Source organism: Adiantum capillus-veneris, chromosome 4 (assembly GCF_014529385.1).
Source record: "Adiantum capillus-veneris isolate H3 chromosome 4, ASM1452938v2, whole genome shotgun sequence".
NCBI classification, from domain to species: Eukaryota; Viridiplantae; Streptophyta; class Polypodiopsida; order Polypodiales; family Pteridaceae; genus Adiantum; species Adiantum capillus-veneris.
The window spans coordinates 165,450,894-165,472,861 of record NC_140934.1 but is presented as its reverse complement, the minus strand read 5'-3'; positions in this window follow the sequence as shown (position 1 = coordinate 165,472,861).

The window sequence follows — 21,968 nt, the reverse complement described above, 5'->3', positions numbered from 1 at the left end:
CAAGAGGTGTTCTGTGCCTGTGTACTGTGTACTTCCTTCTCTTGTCATTCTATATGTTGATGTTCATATAATGTAGTTGCGGGTAATCATTCCCGTAATGCCTATTGCTCCAGTGCGGGCAATAGCCATTACATCTGGCGACCACGATGGGATACGAACCCACGACCTTTGGACAACGCAGAGATGATGATTATGGAGAGTGGCTCTGCTCCCTAGAGACACATGTAGAGATGATGATTATGGAGTTCTTGGATATGCTTATGCTAGATGCTGATATGGTTATGCCAAGACATGTAGAGCATGGTACGATGGATGTAGGGATAGTTGCAATGTTAAGCACCCCTGATTCATCACATCCATTTGTCTCTAGTCCTGATGGTACAAGGATTGCACATAGCACAAAGGAGGCTAGGACAACCAGGTTTGCACAAATTTTGTCAACATTTGGGCGTCTCATTTACAACCTACTAGTGTTGAGCCCCTAGTTAGCATCTACAGTGGAAGCATTTGTAGTAAGGATTGTCAATCGTACGATGACAAACACTAGGATGTCTCATTGTGGAGCTTTGGAGACCATATAGAGTTGTGTATGGGATTTTACATGTAGGATCTAGCATGGATACGCACGCTCACCAATATGGTGCATGTAGGTCGAGAGAGCGTGCTAGTGGGTGTAGGTTGAGAGAGTCTCTCACCTAGTTTGTTGTACATGCTAGTAGTTTAGCTAGTATCACCCGCTTTTGGCACATTTGCCTTTACATGGGAGGTTGTTGAAATAAATGCAATGTGCCTTTGCCCGAGGTCAGACGTCCGGTGTCTGGTCGTCCACTAACTCTACTAACTTACTGACTTGTTCTTTATACATAGAAGAATAAGGAGTGAGTTTTGCTTTTTGCCACTCTACTCCACCCCACACCGTGCTCTCTCTCTCTCTCTCTCTCTCTCTCTCTCTCTCTCTCTCTCTCTCTCTCTTCTCGTCCTTCTAGCTCTCCATACATGCATCACATACGTGCACTTCAACAAGAAGATCCCACGCCTAAGTATAAGGCTAGAGTGGTTGGTTACATTTTGTCTTGTGCTTAGACTAGTAGCCATTGAGGACAGGGAATTTGTCCAGTTGGACATGAAGACGGATTTCCTTCATGGGTATCTTGATCAAGATGTCTACATGAAATAGCCAAAGGGTTTTGAAGTCAAACCTAAAAAACCTACAAGGTCAAAACTAGTGCGTAGATTGCATAAGGCATTGTATGATATAAATCAAGGCTCAAGGCAATGGTACATGAGTTTTGACAAGTACATGCAGTCCCAAGGGTATGTAAGGAGCCAACAAGATCAATGCTTGTATACTAGGCAATTGAACGATGGTTTATTTAGCATCTTGATACTCCATATTGATGATACGCTCATTGCTCGGAAGTCTAAAGATGAGATTTTCATTTTGAAAAAGTCACTTAATGTGCATTTTTCTATGAAGGATTTGGGAGATGCAGGTCACTTTCTTGGTATGCATATCAAGAAAGATTCAAAATGTGGAATACTAGAGTTGTCTCAAAAAACATATATCCACAAGGTCTTGCACCATTTTAATATTTAGGGGGGGAAGACATTGAGTACCCCAATACATGCATATATATAAAAAACCTAGCAAGAATGATGCCCTCAATTCTAATGCTGAGAATTTTTCTTTGCCAAGGTGCCATATTCTTTAGTATTTTGCAATCTTCTATATGCCATGATAGCCATGAGACCTGGCATTGCATTTGCAATAGGAGTGGTTAGCCGCTTTGTAAAAAATCTTGATAGAAAATACTGGGAAGCAATGAAGCAAATTTTGAGATATGTAAACGTATGGTAGGCAAGTGCTTGTGCTTTGGGAATAGTGATGTATCCATTGTGGGTTACACGGATGCGGATTATGCACGTTATGTGGATACATCTAGCTATGTTATTTTGTTTGCTGGAGCAATTTTGTCTTGGAGATCATGTCTCTAGAGTTGTACGTCATCTTCAACCATAGAGGTAGAGTTTGTGATAGTTTCTAATGCTAGCAAGGAAACTGCATGGTTAGCTCACCTAGTGGGAGATCTTGGCATTACTCAGGCTCTAGTGTTGCATTGTGATAGTCAAAGTGCGATTATGTTAGCAAGGAACCCTGTCTTTTACTCTCATAGAAGTCCGTTATCATGTGGTATGTGACATATTGGCTAGCAAGCCCATTGAGCTAGGCAAGGTTCATACAGATGACAACCCTGCAAATGCTCTCTCATGGAAATGATGGGTGTAAGGTGAAGCCATAGGATTGCTTCACAATTGTGCAGGTTGTACATACATAGGCCACTTGGGCCATATTGGCCTTCAAGTGGGAGATTGTTAGGGATCATGCCATTGGCCGAGCACCCATTACAATGACCATACATAGGTTGTACATACATAGGCCACTAGGGCCACATTGGCCTTCAAGTGGGAGATTGTTAGGGTTCATGCCAATTGGCTGAACACCCATCACAATGATGGGCCACATTGGCCTTCAAGTGGGAGATTGTTAGGGTTCATGCCAATTGGATGAACACCCATCACAATGACCATACTAACCTTACATATTCTTTTGATCATAGAACAGTAAGGTGTAGTGAGGTGATTCCGAACCCTCATTGAGAGGTTCACCCACATTGTGTTCTCTCTTTCTCTTTCATTCTCCCTCTCTACACACACACACCGCATTTGCACACTCTTCAAATCCATTGATAATGTGTGAAGGCTCTTCTTGTACCCCCTCTGAATAGGTACTTACATAAAAAAGTCACCCATATTGTTATATTCATCCACATCGCTTTCCACTAGAAAAACATCAATAATGGCATCCGCTTCTTCCAATCTTAGTAAAGAAACATTAATAATAGCATCTTCATCTTTCCCTTTGACATCAGCACCTACAAGCATGCCATCATCAACAAACATAGATTTATATATATCCTCATGCAAATCATGTTCATCTCCATGATACGTGCACTTATCAATCACTGCATGTACAAACAACATACATATGGTTTTATCTATGTAATCCTCTCAACAAAGCCGTTATTCTTTTTTATTCACATGCTTCCACAGTACTTAAAAGTATGTTAATGCCTTGTAAAGGATCTTCTTGCACCCCTTGCAATAAACACTTTGAAAATCATGCTCAGCCTCAAAAATGGGTTCACAATGATTGGAATTACAATCAAAAGTATTCTCATGACTAGACGTATTCTTATTCTTGCACCCCTTGCAATAAATACTTTAAAAATCATGCTCAGCCTCAAAAATGGGTTCACAATGATTGGAATTACAATCAAAAGTATCCTCATGACTAGACATATTCTCCTCAAACATTGGTTCATCAAACATCATCTCACCAAAGACCTCTGAATCAAAAGCCACATCTCCAATAGACTGCATAGAATCACAAGATACCTAAGAACAATCCATGTAGAGGACACTACCTTGCAAATCAACTACAACACAACCTTTACCTTCATCTACATACTCACTAGAACCAATGATGGAGGCAATTGGAACACAAGCAATCTCTAAAAAGTTACCATCAAGTTTCTTTGAGCTTTAGATTCATTATCTGCTTGTAGTAAATTGCCCCAAACATGATCTTCTCATATTATACTACCTCTAGTGCTGTATCTTCCTTAGCTTTATGTTTTGCACTAATTTGTTCCCAAAATTCATCATAGCTTATTATTACCTACAACTAATCCCCATCACCTTTACTGAAGTAATCCACTTCTTCTCAATAATCTAGTTCATTTCTAAATCCATGAATTTTTACCTTTCATGGATAACAGCATCTGCAAAATGCTCCAATTTTTTGGGATAAGTCCTCTCTATCTCCCAAGCTTGTTCTCTCAGCTCATAACTTACAACCTCTTCAAGATTGCCACCATCCGATCTTCTAGAAATCCTTGAATCTTCATCTTTGTGGGGATTGATACAAAGCAAGATTGGAGCGAGCTTTGGAGTGAGATTTTTCCCTCTATATGCTTATGTTCTATAGCTCCCTAAAAAAAAGCTTTTGAAGCGAGCTTCTGGAGAGAGCTTCATGAGTGAGATTTTTTTTTTGTTTTCTGTGTGTGTGTGTGTGTGTCCCCCTTCTCTTGCTCTCTCCGCCTTCTTTATCTATCTCTCTCCCTCTATTACCCTCTCTTTCCCTCTCTCTCTCTCTCTCTCTCTCTCTCTCTCTCGTGCAACCATTTTTTGACCTAGTAGACCGCAATTCACTCTTTTTATCATAACTTCTTCATCCAAACTCCGATTTGGGTGATCTATAGCCTCAATCAAAGAGCACAACGTACTCTATGCATTGATGTAAAGAAAAAAATTCTCAAATTTATGAAAGGTGTTTTCGTAGCAGCATTTCTGAAGTGAACAAGTTTAGGAAAGTTGACTCTCATCTCTTAATTTACATACAATGTCTTCCGGCACTCGCAAGGGTTATTCTTCTTCAACAAGGTCCACAACCATTGTAGAAAATGATCCAAAATCTTCTAAGTGTAGAGATAGCAACACTACCACTCAACCAACAACATCCAAAACCATGATCATGGCATACTTGGTATCGTTGTAAGAGACTGTAAACAAACAAGGTGAAGACTTACATGCACTTGCAATGGAGAATTGCACACTAAGGGTTCTTGTGGTTGAGAATGAGAATCTCAAGGGAACACTTGAGATGAAAACAACATGCTTGAAGGAGCGCATGAGCAAAGTAGAATGAATGTAAACGCTCTTTTGTGGACTTGAATGCTTTGAAGGAGCGCATGAGCAAAGTAGAGCATGACCATGTATTGAAAGAGGAGAAATTGGACACAATGAGCCGGGATGTATGTGACATGAAAAGTGTATGCACAAATAAGTTTTGGGCTGATGTATGTGGTAGCAATGTGGTTCCTAATTCCTCCCTTATGCAAGCTATGGCTCAAACAAAGAATGTTGAGAATGTGGATGTGAAGGAGTTGAAGGAATAGGAGTGACGTTCCAAGAACATTGTCATTTGTGGAATTCCCAAAGAGAAGTTAGAGACGCCTCCATCTCTTGCCATTGTTATCAAAGACCCTCAAATAGATCCAACTATTATCAAGGATAATATTTCGTTTGGCGTCATCTAGCATGGTGCATAGAATTGGCCATTATCCTGAGCGAGGAGCTCCTTGCTTACCCACTCTATGTGCTCCATAGACCATAACTCTGAACATGTCAAAGTGGGTTTTGAACCTTGATTGCTTGGAATAAACTAACCTTCCCATACAAATAGGGTGGCCTACACATTCTAAACATGAAATGCCATGCTCAAGAAAGAAGGACTTTCCTCATAAAACACATGTTGGATAATGATACTGATTGGTATGTATGCTTGTGGAATTGATTGATTCAGCTGTAGTGTATTTTCATGGTGTTTGGCATATGAATGCTTGGGATAAATTGAGTACCATATGTTCCAATTGATCAATGCAAAGACCAAAGAGATTTGGTGACAACGGACATCCTTGTTTAATCCCAATAGTGCTTACAATTTTTTTTGAAATTCCTCTTCCCATGCGCAATTGACACATCACCTTCTCATAGATTTGAGAAACTGCAAGCATAAACTCACTTGGCACTTGGATTTTTTCCATCCTTCTCCACAAATTGTCACATGGAATTATATTAAAGGCTTTCTTAAAGTCCACAAAACAACAATACAATCGCTTGCCTTTCAACCAAATTTCCTCCACGAGAGCACAAAGAGTGACAAGATGATCAAAGGTACTATGGCATTGACAAAAACTTGTTTGTCCTTTTGCAAACTTTTCATTCTCTTCAGCCCAATCAGTCAATTTCATCTCCATTATACACCCAAACAACTTTTCCATAAGATACCCAATCATTATAGTCCGGTAGTTGTTTACGTTCTTTACTTCTCCTCCTTTATGAAAAGGCTTGACCCAATTAGTACTCCAATCATGAGGCATACCCTGTTGAAGTGCAAGGTTGAACATATCATACATCCACTTATGGGTAAAATCTCCCGTCCATTTGATCATCTCTAGCTCGATACCTTGAAGATCTCCCGCTTTGCCAATGGCCAACTTTTAAACTCACCGCATACATCCTCAATAGTAAAAAAAGAGGGCATACATGGGAGTGAACCATAAAATGGATTTTTTTCAGTATTTTGTTGCTCATATAATGGCCTATAATGTGTGTACATATCCACAAGACTCAAGTTATTAAAATTCTCAACCCGCTTGCCCCTCAAATTTCTCCATAATCTTCCACATGCATGTGCCTTTTCTTGGACTTGAAAATGTTGTTGATTTATTTCCCACCTTTTTCTCTTCTTTTGAATCAATGCCTTGTATGTATACATTATGTTTTCTACATGTAAATCCATTGGTTCCACTCCACAAAGATACACCATTGGCAATGAGCATACCTGTGCTATTACACATGTATAAAAGTAACTTTCCATAGTGATCTAGCTCTTTCTCATCCATTGACTTATGATCATACAAGTGAACTTCCTCCAACTCCCTTGAAATGTATGACATGTCAAATTGTTGAGAATCATGTTGCAATGTTTTTGTGCGAGCATTCATATCCCCAAATACAATAACATCACCTTCGCCTTTGAAATAAGAAATGTCCTCTTCTAAATCAAAAAATGGACGATCTCTATCCATGCAAGCATAAAAGGGGGAATCATGATGAGGAATTTAGCAACCGGCTACCAAAACGGGTGCTCTTTTTGGTGTCATAATTTTCAGCCATACATAACATTTGTACTTGTCATCTTTCACAATTGATACAAAATCTTCCAATCCTTTCTTCACCATACATGCTATCCCACCTTACCCTCTTCATTGCTTGGGATTCTTTGACCACATCAATGAATGTACATTGTAATCCTCCAAGCCATTAATCCTTTGTGTATCATGCTCCCAAGTTTCAACAAGAAGTACAACATTGGCCTTGCTTGTTTGTTCATCAATGCCAACCCCCATATTCCTTGGGTATCCATTACAATTCCAAAAGCATGTTTTTCATTGTAACTCGGCCTCATAGGTCACGCATCCCTATTTTCTCGAGAGACTTGCCTCTCCGTGGACACGTTCTCCGTGTTTTTCTTATTCTTTTCCTCATATGCATTGTGATGCATACTTTGTTGCTTAATAGTACGATCTTCACATACAAAACATTTTGTAGACAGAATGAATCCTCCACAAAAACTTAGACATGAATGTTGCACATTTTTGTAACATTTTGTCAAACCAATCCAACAAAGGCAAGTAGAACAGAATGTGAGGGATGAAGATGGATTGAATTATCCTTAATCTAACATGAAGAGGCCATTCATCACAGTACCAAGCTATAATTTTTGCCTCCACCTTTTTCACTACCCATTGTTGCAACTAGGTTTGAGACACACCCACTCCAACTGGGTATCCCAAGTGTTGAAATACATGGCATTTTGGGTACCTCTTCCCAAACCAGATGAGAGCATCAAAGTCCCTAGCTAAAATGTCTACGAGGGCAGATTTGGTTAAATTCAAATTTAATCTGGCTGCTAAAGCATATAAGTCCAACACTTTTATACATCTCAAATAAGAATACAAAGGGTGAGTTGCAACAGCAAAGAAGAGTGGGCTAACAAGACAGCCTTACCTAAGAGATAATGCAAAGGGTGAGTTGCAACAGCAAAGAAGAGTGGGATAATAGGACAGCCTTACCTAACAGATCTTGCAATGATCACCTTATCAGAAAGTCTACCATGAATCACAATTGTAAAAAAGGCCTATTGCTCCAACAAGTTAATGAAATTGCTTATTCTGTTGCCAAACCCCATCTTCTTTAGTACAGTTTAGACAAAGTCCCACTGCACTGTGTCAAAGGCCTTGACAAAATCAATTTGAAACATAACCATGTTCTGCTTAGAGTTTATAGCATGTTCTATACCCAATTGAACTGTAAGTATGTTATCATAAATATATCTGCCACCAATAAAACCTGTTTGGGCAGGGTGAATGTGTTTTCTCAGCTCAGGTGCTATTCTAATAGCAATAGATTTATCCAGCAATTTATAAAGAATCCCCATCATGGTGATGGGCCTCTAGTCAGCCATAGTTTTAGGGAAGGTGTTCTTAGGGATCAGCTTTATGATTCCCTGCTTGAGGGCAGGATCCTGTTGGAATTAGGGTTGCACAGAAACACACACAGCTTAGAGAAGACGAAGGAAGCTCAAAGCACACAATAGAGAGTGTGTTACTTAGTGTGCAATGGAAAGATAGATAGCCCTAGAGTGATGGGCGTATATATATGCACGGGGGGAAAAACCTCCTAAAGAGGGAAAAAATGCCCCGGCAGTCCTAGTGTGTTCACACACATCACTACCACATGTATATGGTAACAAATTCCCCCTGGAGTGACGCGGTGAACGAGAGCTGGCACATGAGTAAAGGGAAGTGCCATGCCCTGAGGACAGTATCAGTCCACAAAGGGGAGTAAGCCCAAAGCTTTGCGGAAAGCTTCAAGCTTCTCACGAGACAATGCCTTTGTGAAAAGATCTGCAAGGTTGTCCCGTGTTGGCACATAATCCAAGCTGATCTCTCATGTTGAGAGCCTCTCCCTGACATAGTGGTAATACACCTCAATGTGCTTTGTGCGAGCATGAAAAACTGGGTTCCTCGCAACTGCCAATGCGCTCTGACTGTCAGTGTAGATAGTGTTGGCAGTGTCCTGTCCAACACCCAAATCAGCCATAAGGCGTCTGAGCCATACACACTCAACCGTAGCTGTGAGAACTGCCCTGTACTCAGCCTCACAACTCGAAGTGGCCACAATAGGTTGCTTCTTGCTCAACCATGATATACATGAACTGCCAAGCATGAAACAAAAACCACTTGTGGACACTCGCGTGTCAAAACAACCAGCCCAATCTAAGTCCGAAAAAGCATGTAAGTCTGGCGGCAATGATCCCCCCTTGGGATAAAACAAGCCAAGATGTAAAGTGCCACTAAGGTAGCGGAAAATCCTCTTGACAGCCTGCCAATGCTTAGACCCTGGGCTATGCATAAATCTGCTGACCTGTGAGACTGCAAACTGAATATCTGGCCTCGTGTTGCATACATAAATGAGGCAGCCAACAGCAGTTTGGTAAAGAGTGACATCAGCAGGATCGCCAGCATCATGTAGACTCAACTTCAAACCTGTTTCCATGGGAGTGGCAATAGGTTTGCAATCCTAAAGTCCAAACTTACATAGCAATGTCTCTATGTAACTTTTCTGACACAAGGCAATACCACCATCACACTGCTTAAACTGTATGCCCAAATAATGATGCAACAGCCCCAAATCTTTCATCTTGAAAGTAGCATTCAAATCAAGCTTAAATTCAGCAATATGTCTCTCATTTGGTCGAGTGATCAGCAAATCATCAACATAAAGAACCACGATGAGAAATACATCACCCTCACGCTTTACATACAATGTGCTTTCTGTTGGACTGTTACGAAAGCCTTGTTTGACCAAATGAGTGTCAGCTTTCTCATACCAAGCACAAGGAGATTGCTTCAACCCATACAAAGCCTTGTTACATTTGCACACTTTGTCCTCTTGTCCTTTTATGACAAAACCGCGAGGCTGCGTTACATAAACTTCCTCAAATATGTCACCATTCAAGAAAGCAGTAACAATGTCTGATTGATGTACATCCCAACCAAAATGAGCTGCCAATGCACATAGAAAACGCACAGTAGTCATACGACAAGTGGGAGCAAAAGTCTCTTCATAATCTATGCCTTTTTGCTGTGCATAACCCTTTGCAACAAGTCGAGCCTTATGGCGATCAATCTCACCATCCGGCTTGCGTTTCAACTTGTAAACCCACTTTGTACCAATGGCCTTTTTGCTAGGAGGCAAATCACATAAAGTCCATGTGTCATTTTCTATAAGTGCATCATATTCTGATTGCATGGAAGCCATCCAGTTTTCTGAATTCTGTGCTTCATCAAAAGACAGAGGCTCCTCAACATCATGTAAACTACACACAGCCAAAGCATAACAATCTGATGCATAAGATGCATGGCGAGAGCATGAACGAGTACGACTAGACAAAGGTGCATCCAATTTACTGTCACGCAAAGTGTGCACCAGCCATTTTGGCATACCTCTAGCCTGCTCATTTTCAGCCCTTTCCTCATCAAGTACATCATGTACATCTGCATCAGTAATAGGCTGATCTAAAACATTTTCAGAAACCCCCATAGACTGTACATTTGCCTCATTGGAACTTACATTCATATTTCCACCACTAAAAAGAGGCAACAAAGTGTCATAAATGTCCTGTGAGCTTACATTATTGTCTCTAGTACATGACAGCAAGGGCTGAACAGAATCTTCCACAAACACTACATCCGGAGAAACCAGAATACTTTTTTATGCGGATGATACAACCTGTAACCTTTGCTTTCAGCACTATAACCAACAAAAATACATTTGACAGCCTTATCCTCCAATTTTTTGCACTGCACTTGTGGCACCAAAGCATATGCCAAACAGCCAAAAACACGCATGTGCTCAATAGAAGGTTTTCTATCATGCCATGCTTCATATGGAGTAATAGACTGCAAAGCTTTCGTAGGACACCTGTTAAGTACATAAGTGGCACACATGATGGCCTCAAGCCAAAAAGAATGCGGTAAAGCTTGACTTTTGACCATACATCGTGCCATTTCCGTCAGTGACATGTTTTTCCTCTCAGCAACACCATTTTGTTGAGGTGTATAAGGCACTGTACATTGGTGTTTTATCCCACGACTAGCCAGAAATGCATTAAATTCATGAGACATATACTCCACCCCCTCGATCTGAACGGAGGGTGTCCATAGTACATTTCGAGACATTTTCAGCCATAGCCAGAAATTGTTTGTAGCACATAAAGACTTCGGACTTCGCTTTAAGCGAAAATACCCATGCATGCCTGGAGTAATCATCAATGAAAGTCACGAAGTACAGGTAATTGCCCAAGGACGGAGTTTGCATGGGCCCACAAACATCACTATGCACAAGTTGCAACCTGCATGTGGCCCGAACTGAACCATCCTTTGGAAACTTAGAACGCTGCATCTTACCCAAAATACAGCCTTCACAAACATGTTTGACAGGTTCTTCAAGAGGCGGCAAAGAAGCAACCATATCAGATTTATGCAAACGCAGCAAACTGGCAAAATTCAGATGACCAAAACGTGCATGCCAAAGTTTTGCATTTGTAATAGGTTTTGAATCTGCAACAGCATTTGCAAAATTTTGTCCACACTTGTCATACAAAGTGAGCTTATACAGCCCACGACACAAAAGCCCAGATGCAACAATTTCATCACCAAAACTGAGATCGTGAACTGTACATCTATCATCCACAAATTTGACTACAAGTCCAAGTCTAGCAAGTGCGGATACAGACAAGAGATTCTTCTTGATCCGAGGTACATAAAGTGCATCAACAAGTGTGAAGGAACTGCCATTAGCAGCAGTGAGCACAATCTTTCCAACTCCCTGAACTGGATAAGAGGCGTTGTTGGCACAAGTGGCTGAATTCCCATGAGGGACAGACTCGAGAGCGGTAAACAATTCACGATGTGAGGTAATGTGCTTTGTAGCACCACTGTCGAAATACCACACATGTGAATCTGCAGCAACTGACAAGCATGCATCATGGACAGCAGGATTGTAAGTGCACTCTGCGCTAAAAGCCCATTCTGCATCAACATCAGCAACACAGTTTCCTTTCACAGAAGACTCAACAATGGCTGCATTTGTAGTGGAACCAGCATTTGCAGTGGAACCACCCTCTTTCTTCTTAGCCTCTTTGGCCTTCAACTTAGGACACGACTTGATCAAGTGATCATTGGCTTTACAATAATGGCAACGCATCTTCTTTTTGCCCTTATCACCAGAATTGCCAGACGAAGTACTGCCACCAGAAGCATTAGGAACATAATTTTTGCCACTCGCAGCAGAACCATAAGAAGTGGCTGCATTACTGTTACCACCCTTTCTTTGAAAAGCAATAAAGGCCTATTCCTGTTTTTTCTAGAAAGTGACTCTTGCAACAGCAATGTGCATAATGCATCAAACTTGACAACTTCAGGATTTCCTTGGGTCATCAGTCTCCAAGTACTAGCAAAAGTCTTGTAGGAATCTGGTAAGGCATCAAGAACAGTCTGCACAAGCGAACTGTCTGAAATGACTTCACCTGCAGAAATAAGCTGCTCATTGATATCCTTGACACTAGCAAGGAAAGTGTCCATATCATCTTACTCATGCATAATCTTTGACTCCAGCTCTTTACGCAGAAAAGCAATTTTAGCCTCATTGTGGCTTGCATAAAGACCTGCTAGAATATCCCAAGCCTGTTTTGCAGATTTTGCTGAACGGATGTGAGGAACAACGGTGCGCTTCACAGACAACGCAATCAATGCATGAGCCTGCGCATCCTTAACATCCCAACGAGCTTGTTCTGCCGTAGGCAAAACAACTCTAACAGCTACAATCCTTGCAGCAAGACCTGCAACATCCTCAACATCGCCTACATCCTCAGAACCAGGACGTACATCAATGCCCTGCACAATGTTCCAGACACCCTTTGACACAAGAACATGTTGCATCATATAAGCCCACATAGGGTAGTTGTCCCCATCTAACCTGTCCTCAGCAGCAAACATCTTGAACACATCTGTGTTGTTGTTGTCAGCCATGGTAAATGCTGCACCTGATGTGAAAACTGCCCGAAAATAGGAGAAACGGAGCGGGAACAACCTGTGCTATATAGCACAAACCGTAGAAGACTGTAAGGCACCTGTTATGCAGAAATTGGCACTGACAAAAATTCTGCACAAAATGAAAAAATAGCCTGTGCAGTATTGCCTGTAGTGGAAACGGAGGCCGAAATGAGCCCAAATCAAAATGCTGAGCAGACCCAGCTCTTTGAGCTGTCCCAAAATATTTGTCGACATGCGAACGCTCGCCAAAGCTCATTGAAATCGGAGAAAGTGAGCAGGCGTGTACTGGAGCAGCTGGCGACTAAGCCCTGGAGGACGTGACCGGCTCTGATACCAATTGTTGGAATTAGGGTTGCAGAGAAACACACACAGCTTAGAGAAGACGAAGGAAGCTCAAAGCACACAATAGAGAGTGTGTTACTTAGTGTGCAATGGAAAGATAGATAGCCCTAGAGTGATGGGCGTATATATATGCACGGGGGAAAAAACCTCCTAAAGAGGGAAAAAATGCCCCGGCAGTCCTAGTGTGTTCACACACATCACTACCACATGTATATGGTAATTGATCCATGCATTGAGACATCCAAATCTCTTTCAGGACAATGGGCACAAATTCCATGACATTTTTCATTTGATAATTCCATGACATTTTTCATTTGATAATTTTCTCAAAGCATATTCCACTTCTGCCTCATTAAATGGCTGCTCCAATCTCTTAACATTTGCAGCCTGAATGCACAGGGTAACTGCACTCTAGAGAATTCAATAGCATTTATTCTTTCACAATATACATCTAGGTTTACATTAAGCAGAGCATTGTAATATTATGTAGCTATGTCCAGAATTTTAGTTCCCTTTGTTATAGGAGGCCCATCACCATTGTGAAGAACTGACAAATTCTGTTTTTTCCTTTTGTACCTGAGCTTTTTATAAAAGGATTTGGATGAGCCTTTCCCATCTGCAACCACCCATTGTCTACATAGATATCTCTATTTTCTACATTGAGCCATTTCCCAATCCAAAATTACATCTCTAATTGCAATTAGCTCTTGTATTTCCCTTTGACACAATGCAGTAGACTGTCTTCCATATTTTTGCACAAGCTAATTTTCTCTTTCTTTGGCTTGCATTACCTTCTGACTACCTTTTTGAGCAATCAACATACCAGCGGTTCTAATAGAGTTCTTCGTACTAGAGACGATACACAGCCAGGCAGAGAGAGGGTTTGCGTCAGCAACAAATGCAGATTAAATAAGATCAAGGACTTGTATCCTAAACAGCTTGTGATTAAGCAGTGAATTGTTAATCATTAAGGGTTTACAATGCCCTGTTGCTTTCATATTTTGCATTTCAGTATCAATAAGCTGTAAGACAATAGGAAAATGATCAGATAGAGCAGTACCGACATCAACTTCCATTTTTTTGAGTTTGGGAGCCAAGCAGATCCAACAAAGTAGAGTCTATCTAATCTGGACCAGGATCCTTGGTGGGACAGGGAGTGAAATGTAAATCCTATCGAGGGTTTAGAAGCAGCAGTCCAGGCATCAGCCAAATGAGCTTGGCTTTGCAAAGTGTCCCATTCAGAGCTTTCAACATCCCACATTATAGTAGATAAGGAAGTGGTATGGTCTAAGGCCTCCTTATGACGGCAGGGTAAAAAACGCGACATAACTCAACAAAGCCTTATTTTTTGAGAGTTATGGAATGCTGATGATTATGGTTATAAACATCATCTATAATAAGTAGGTAGTCTAGTTGCAAAAGCCAAGGTGCAATGACACTTCCAGATTGTAAATACCAAGCCATTTGTACCTTGGTTATTTTGTAAAGTGAACATTTTATCATAATCATAAGTTTTAAGCTGTCATCTACTATGTGTGAGAGAGGAAGAGAGAGAGAGTGTGAGCTTCATTCTGTCGCTACTCCCCACTCGCTCATCGCTTTGGAGAACCGACAACACCATTGCGCTAGCTCAGCAAGAGCTACGCGACACCGCTAAGCATTCCTCGCAGAATGGAGCAAACGCGCTCGCACATTACGAGCTATTTGCGGTTGTAAGTATATCAAATGATGTCTATTTTTTGCCTGCACGTAGTCGTTAGAATTGTAGCAACATAAGCTACACATAGGTACTCATAGACTGCAGTTTCGGGCACTTAAGAATTTTGCTTTGTCTTTATACGCGTTTTTGCATATGGGTTTAGAGCGAGGGTTTTGAGTGTAGAGTCTTTGGGACAGGTGCATCCTAGTGAGGGGATGGCGTTCCTTAAGTTTCATACAATTCCGGTATGGTTTAGTGAGTTTCCTTTCGTTTGTGTGTATGTGGCTTAGGTGGTGTAGTTGAGAGTAGTGAGACTCTAGATTGTGGTTTACTTCTCCTTCCAGAGTGTTGTATGTGTAGGATGGTCTCAGCCTGACAAGCTTAATATATTTCCTCTGTGTGCCTATTGTGTCATCTGTGTCCTCGATTGACATTATGTTGATCTAGGTTGTGTTACATGCACTTTATAGGTCGTGTGATTCGCTCCCGCAACATTGGTGCCGCTCCCAGGATACAAGGACTTAGGTAGGTATTCCTACTAACACTCATGTGATGGTTTCTTGCTTTAGTTTTGGCTAAAGAAAGCATTTTTTAAAGTGGATCCGGAAGAGGTTTTTCTGAGATCAAGTGGATAGCCAAGGAAGCGTGTGTCTTGCCGAGTATCTGCGAGTAGGTAGATTTAGTTAAGATCTATAGATTAAGGTAGTTGGTGGTGGTGGAGTGATTTGTGAGGTAATAAAAGCGTTTGCTAGTCCGTGTGTGGCATTGAAGCGTTTTTCTACTCATAGATGCAAAACCCTATATGATTTGTAGGAGTAGCTTTAGATAAGTAATCTGATTCTGATCTAGAGCTATTTATCACACTGATTTATTTGCTAAAGTGCTTGTTTGCATTCATGATCTCTGAAAAGTCTGCTTTTGAGAAAAAAGTGCAATAAAAAGAGTTCTGTTGATATTTTTTCATGACTGATTGATGCTGTGCATTTAAGAGAGCATGTGCAAGGGTTCTGTGTACAAAAAATAAAATTCTATAAACTTGGACATTATACGCGTATAATGTCTCAAGGGGCATCTAGAGACCTAATTTGAAAAATTTGACTGAACCAGAGTGTTCATAATGGGGGTTTTACCCTAGGTACACATTGAAACTAGAGTTTTGACCAACTATGGACACCCAAAAGAAAAAGATGGAGAGTCAAAAATGAAAAAAGGAGAAACTTGTGATTTTGAGCTTATTTTTGCATGAAAATTGGTAGAAGTGCTTGAAAACCAATTCTAGAAGTTCCTGTGAATGAATTTTGTCAAAAAATTCATCAGTAGTAGACATCATACGCTAAAGGGTGACTCTGGCAGCCAAAATGAAGTTTTGACATTATACCCATCTTTTACATGTTGTGTTGAGCACATACATTAAATTTCATATCATTTGGGCTTATAGATTGAAAACTGGGGGGATTTTACTCTTTCAGGGGATTTCCTTATGAAAAGTGATGATTTTGTGCAATTTTGACATCCAAAATTTGCTGTGAGCACATATTCTTGTTCTGCACATATCAAGGGGCACCTCTGGTAGAAACACAACTGAATTCTGACCACCTGGACATCATACACGTATGATGTCTTAGTAGCCAAATCTGAGGTCAAAAGTTACAATTGAGTGCATCCTTGTGATCTACAACATTTAGGAAGCTTATAGGACAAATTTCATCAAATTTGAAGTATTTTTGGCCTTGCAAAGTCCATAAGACGCATCTAGGAAACTGAATGCTTGTATTGGCCATAACTTACTAAAAAACTATTAAAATTCAATTTTGAAACTTGATGTGAGTTGCTGGTGTAGTGAGGAACCTCTGAGTGAAATTCACTTCATTCTGATCAGTTAGACATTATACGCGTATAATGTCTAAAGGGCACTTTTAGAGACCAAAATTGAAATATGAGCTTACCGGGTGTTGAGCACCACAAGACAAGCTCACATATTAAATTTTGTCAAAATCTAAGCACATAGACATTATACGCGTATTAAGTCTTTCATTTTTGACCACATAGAGGGTTGGGAAATGATGTGTTAAGCCTACTTGCAAAATTTCATCTCATTTGGACACATACTTTTACATGTAAAGAGATTTTTGCAGATACAAGAAGGAAAAGCTAAAAAAGTAGTGATTTTGAGCAATTTTGACATCCAAAATTTGTCGTAATCACATATTCTTGTTGTATACATCAAGGAGTATCTTGGGTAGAAATATAAGTGAATTCTAAGTCAGTAGACATCATACGCGTGTGATGTCTTGTAGGCCAGACCTAGATGAAAACAAACATTTGAGTATACCTTAGTGTCCTAGATCATAAAAGAAGTCCCTAGCCAAAATTTCATTGCATTTGGAGCTCATTTGAGCTTGTAAAGGCCTGAAGATAGACCTGGATAGGTTCATGATTGTATTGATCATAACTTGCCCAAAAAATGTCCAAATTGAATTCTGAAAGCTGCTTAGAGTTGCCCAAGTGATAAAGATCCTATGGAGTAAAATTCACTTGATTTGGCCACAATAGACATTATACGTCTCTAGCCCTAATTTGGAGGTGTAAACTCACATTGAGCTTCTAGAAGTGTTAAGCACTGTAAAGTAAGCATAGTAACCAAGTTTCAACAAATTTAGGCCACATTTGGTCAAGATACAAGCAAAAATACTTAATCCTAAAGCTGTTTTGAGTGTTGTTTCTAGTGCAGTTCACCAAAACTGCTCTAACTTTTCATAGACAACTCCAAATTGAGTTAGGTATAGCCAGGAGAAAAACTGACAATAGGATACACTTTTAGGGTACCCAAAATTTTCTTAGGTTTCCTAAATCCAAACTTTTAGAGCTTGGGGTTTTAGAGCTGAATTTTACCAGGTTTCCTAAATCCAAACTTTAGGGTACCCAGAACCAATATTAGGAGGTCAAAAGACCACCCACACTTGACTTTTACGGACCTGACAAAGGGCTAAAGGTGCTTATTAAGGACTATCTTTAGAGTATTGAGTGGGCCTGACATTAAGAAAGCTAAGATCATCACGATGGAAAGCCAATCTACCAATTCTTTTGTAGATATGACCAGAGGTATGGCAAGCCAAGTTAGAAGTGTTGAAATGTCAATCTATCCACATTTTGACACAAGCCCAACTACATTGCCACCATGGCTGTACCCAGATGCAACCATAGAACATGACTTTTATAGAGGTAGACATTTGGTCAATGAAGGACCACAGATATCTCCATCAAATATGAGAATTCCTACGAGAATTCCAAAAAGGGAGCCACTTGGATTCCCTTCTAGAGTGATGATGAGAAATGAATTGATCACAAAGATGGCAGGCATGCCTCCTCAAGTGAATTTGCCTAATGGAACAATTTCCAACAGAATGACTAGTCCCTTTGAAGAAGAACATAGGCATAGCAGAAAACTTGAAGTGAGAGAAGGATTGGGAGAGTCTATGGTTAGATTTGTAGACCATCAACGAGTTAGACCATCCCAAATCCAGAAATGGGTAAACGGGAAATATGTCGGAGATAAAGTTCCGAGAGATCACATAGAGGCTTTCAATAGAGTAATTAGAGTAGAGGATGTTTTAGATTTTGCGACACAGTTTGTGGGATTTGGACTAACTCTAGAAGATGATGCAGCTACATGATTCAACTCGGTGGAAAGATGAGATTTTGAGACTCCAGACGAGCTGTTTGAAGAATTCATTGAAGAATTCTCGCAGAAACGCATAGATCATAATATAGTCTTACAAATCCACAGATTCAAACAAAAGAGGGTGAATCGGTACGCAAAGCAGCATTACGGATCAAGAGATATGTGAAGTTCTGTCCAAAGTAGGAACTTCCTACACAAGCACGATTAATGCTAATCTTTATCCAGGCAACATATATACACTGCGGGTCTTCAGAAGGATCTGCATATGATAAGGAGCATGACACTAAACGAATTGATCAAAAGAAGCTCTTTATCTGGTGGGTAACTGTGAGTAATATACAAAAAACTTTTGTAAGAGTCAAGAGGACGGCACATCCTCTCAGCACAGTGATTCACAGATGAGTGAGTCCATTGCAAAACCAATAGCACCTATCGATCAAGAAGAGGTTAGATCCTCTTGTAAATGCTGATCCAAGGGAGCTTAAGTGGTGCGAAATTGAGAGAGAATGGACAAACCATACCAAAGAAGAGTGTTACTATGGCATAGCGTATGCTAGGGAGAGGTATGTACAACCGATTCCAGTAGCACCTCCCCCACCTATATACGCTACGGAAAATGCACAGAGACCAGTAGCACCTCCCCCACCTACATACGCTACGGAAAATGCACAGAGACCAGTAGGAGTTGCAAGACCACAGCTTGTCTTTGGGCAACAACCTCCACTACTAGATGCTAGAATGCCTATAAACATGAGATATATGCAAATGATGGAAGCAACTAACAAACAAGTGCTAGTACCAGCTACAATATATTATAACAACCAAAGGGGGTACTATCCTTCAAAGAGACAGAAGATGAGAAAAACACATGGAGTGATGAGGCCGGTACAACCTCCACCTCATGCGTTTCAACGTGAAGAAAGAAGGTATGAGATGGACGAAAGGAAATTGCAGTAATAGAGGTTTAGCAAGGTCAAAGCCTGTTTACAGCCAAGAGAAATTGGAAGAAGAAGCTCCTCAACCAGAGATAGAGTGTCACAAAAGCCGTGGTAGCCACTTGGTCAAACAATGTCCTCAGACAGAGATCACACAAGTAAATTCTATTTTCTTGACTATGGTGTCATTCACTTGATCCCCGACTGTCCAAACAAACCAAACCGAGTAAAAAAGATCACGACGAATGTCTTGGGAATTGTTCAGCTACCCAGTAGCTCAAAAAATGAAGACGTTGTACCAGTTCAAGTAGTTACAAGAGTGCAAGCTCAAAAGAAATGATGAGAAGCGAGAGACAGAGAAAATAGAAATTGACAAGAGTCAAGAGATGGGTGAGCCAAAGACCGATGCACCTAGTAAAAAAACCAAGAGCAAATGAAACATCTGGAAAGCTAGAAAGGTTATGATGAAAGCACGTAGGGAACAAGAGCACAAATCCCTAGTTGAGAAGCTTACCCAAGCAGAAGAGAAGATAAGACAACATGAGGATAGAGTTGCACCTTCTCTTACGGAGACATCTCAACCTCCAAAAGAACCATCAAGGGAAAGTGAGCCAAGAAGTGCTAGTTCGGGAGGATCAGTGTTTGTAAAAAAGATTAATGAGAATTTCTATGCCCTCCTAAAAGCCTATGAAACACGACTTAAAAACAACCAAACCCAAGACCATAGGTGGATGACATATCCATATGCGAACTAGAAAGGACAAGCTTGAAATGTGAAAGAAAATGATTCAAATAACCTAAGCTTTACTAGAACCACCAATTGGAAAGCTTGAGGGTGTGATCTTTGTCCCACCTACACGAGTAATCCCACCAAGCTAAGAACAAAAGGAGCCAGATTCCAGTCACAAGCACAGACAAAAGCTCAAGAACCCCGCATTAGAGCCAAGAATAACGTTAAATACCATGGATAACTCTTTCGAGGGATTTCACATAGCTATACCTGACAGTTGTAAAGAAATAGATGGTCTTGACAAATTGTGGAAACAAATTAAAGAGGCCAATGAAGCAAGTGAGATAAGCAGACGAGTAAACCAAACGGGTGATGGAAGAGGAGTGTCTCTTCCACCAATAGAGGAAATTGAGATTGGATCTCAAATGAATCTAGAAGTGGAATCGTATTGGGGAGACAAAGGATTTGTACAGTCTATGGATAGTCAACCCCATTCACTAAGAACACTACCATTTTATACGGGAGAGTACGAGGCCAAGTCAGAGGTTGTTGCAGTCCCATCACAGAGACTGTCTCCCAACAAAGTCATGGATTCGAAAGGGTTGATAGACATTTTGTCAACACTAGTCACTTGTACAATAACGTTAGCCGAGTTGCCAAGAATATGATCAAACATATGGGCTACTGTGGGAAAATGCCTAGAGAAATTTGGCGTTAAAAAACCAATGACTCAAATCGAGGAAGGGATCAAAGAGCTAGAAATGCCTCAGCTAAATACTAGAACAGTGCCGTTAAACAAGGTCAGAGAGTATTATGAAGGAGAAGATGGGAACACCGCTCTTCTCGTGGAATTCCAAGGTGTAAAAACCATGGCAATCCTAGACAGTGGAGCCAGTGTTTCCATTGCAACAAAAGAGGTCTGGAAAACATGGAACCAACAGTGAGGGCTACAAGGATGAAATTGCAACTTGCAAACGGACGCATGAAAAGGCCCATAGGATTGCTAGAAAAAGTAGTTGTTACTTCTTGTGGAATTGAATATGAGCAAACCTGCGGCTATTGTTGACCTTGACAAGAAGAACAACTATGATATCATTCTAGGAAGACCATTCATGCAACAATTGAAAATGGTCCAATAATGGGGATATGACTATATCTACTTAAGACATATGGAAACCACGACAAAGATAAACTTGAAGGACCATAGTCACAGGGATGTGACGAGAACACCTATGGAGGAGTTTGATTTTGCTACTGTAGCAGAACTCAAAATTTCCAGCATGGTTAGGTAAGCCTAAAGAACTATGGATGTGTGGAGCTTTGCAATGTGGAAGTTTAAAGCGAGAGGAAGGCATCCTAGAAAGGGAAATTGAAGATACAGATTACATCTTAGAACCCTTTCTTCAGGAACAATTAGAGCCACTTGAATGGTAACACATCTTGGCTACTTTGGATGTGTGTGCTATTCAAGACGATCCAACAGCAAGTTTTGTGATGAAAATGGTTGTGATGTCGTTCCTTACTTTGCACTGAGTGCAATCCAGGAAAACGAAGATGAAGAAGAAGACAAGTTCTATGACTTTGTAGAACACTTGGAGCTTCAAGAAGATGCAAACAACAGAAATCCAGACGACTCAGTAGGTGACATAAAAGACACTTTAACTAATGAACGGTTTTCTGATTGTCTAGATCAAAGACCTAGGAACCAATGTCACCGCTACAAAAATGAAGTGCATGAAAAGTGGATTAAAAAATCCTCGATGGAAACACAAGT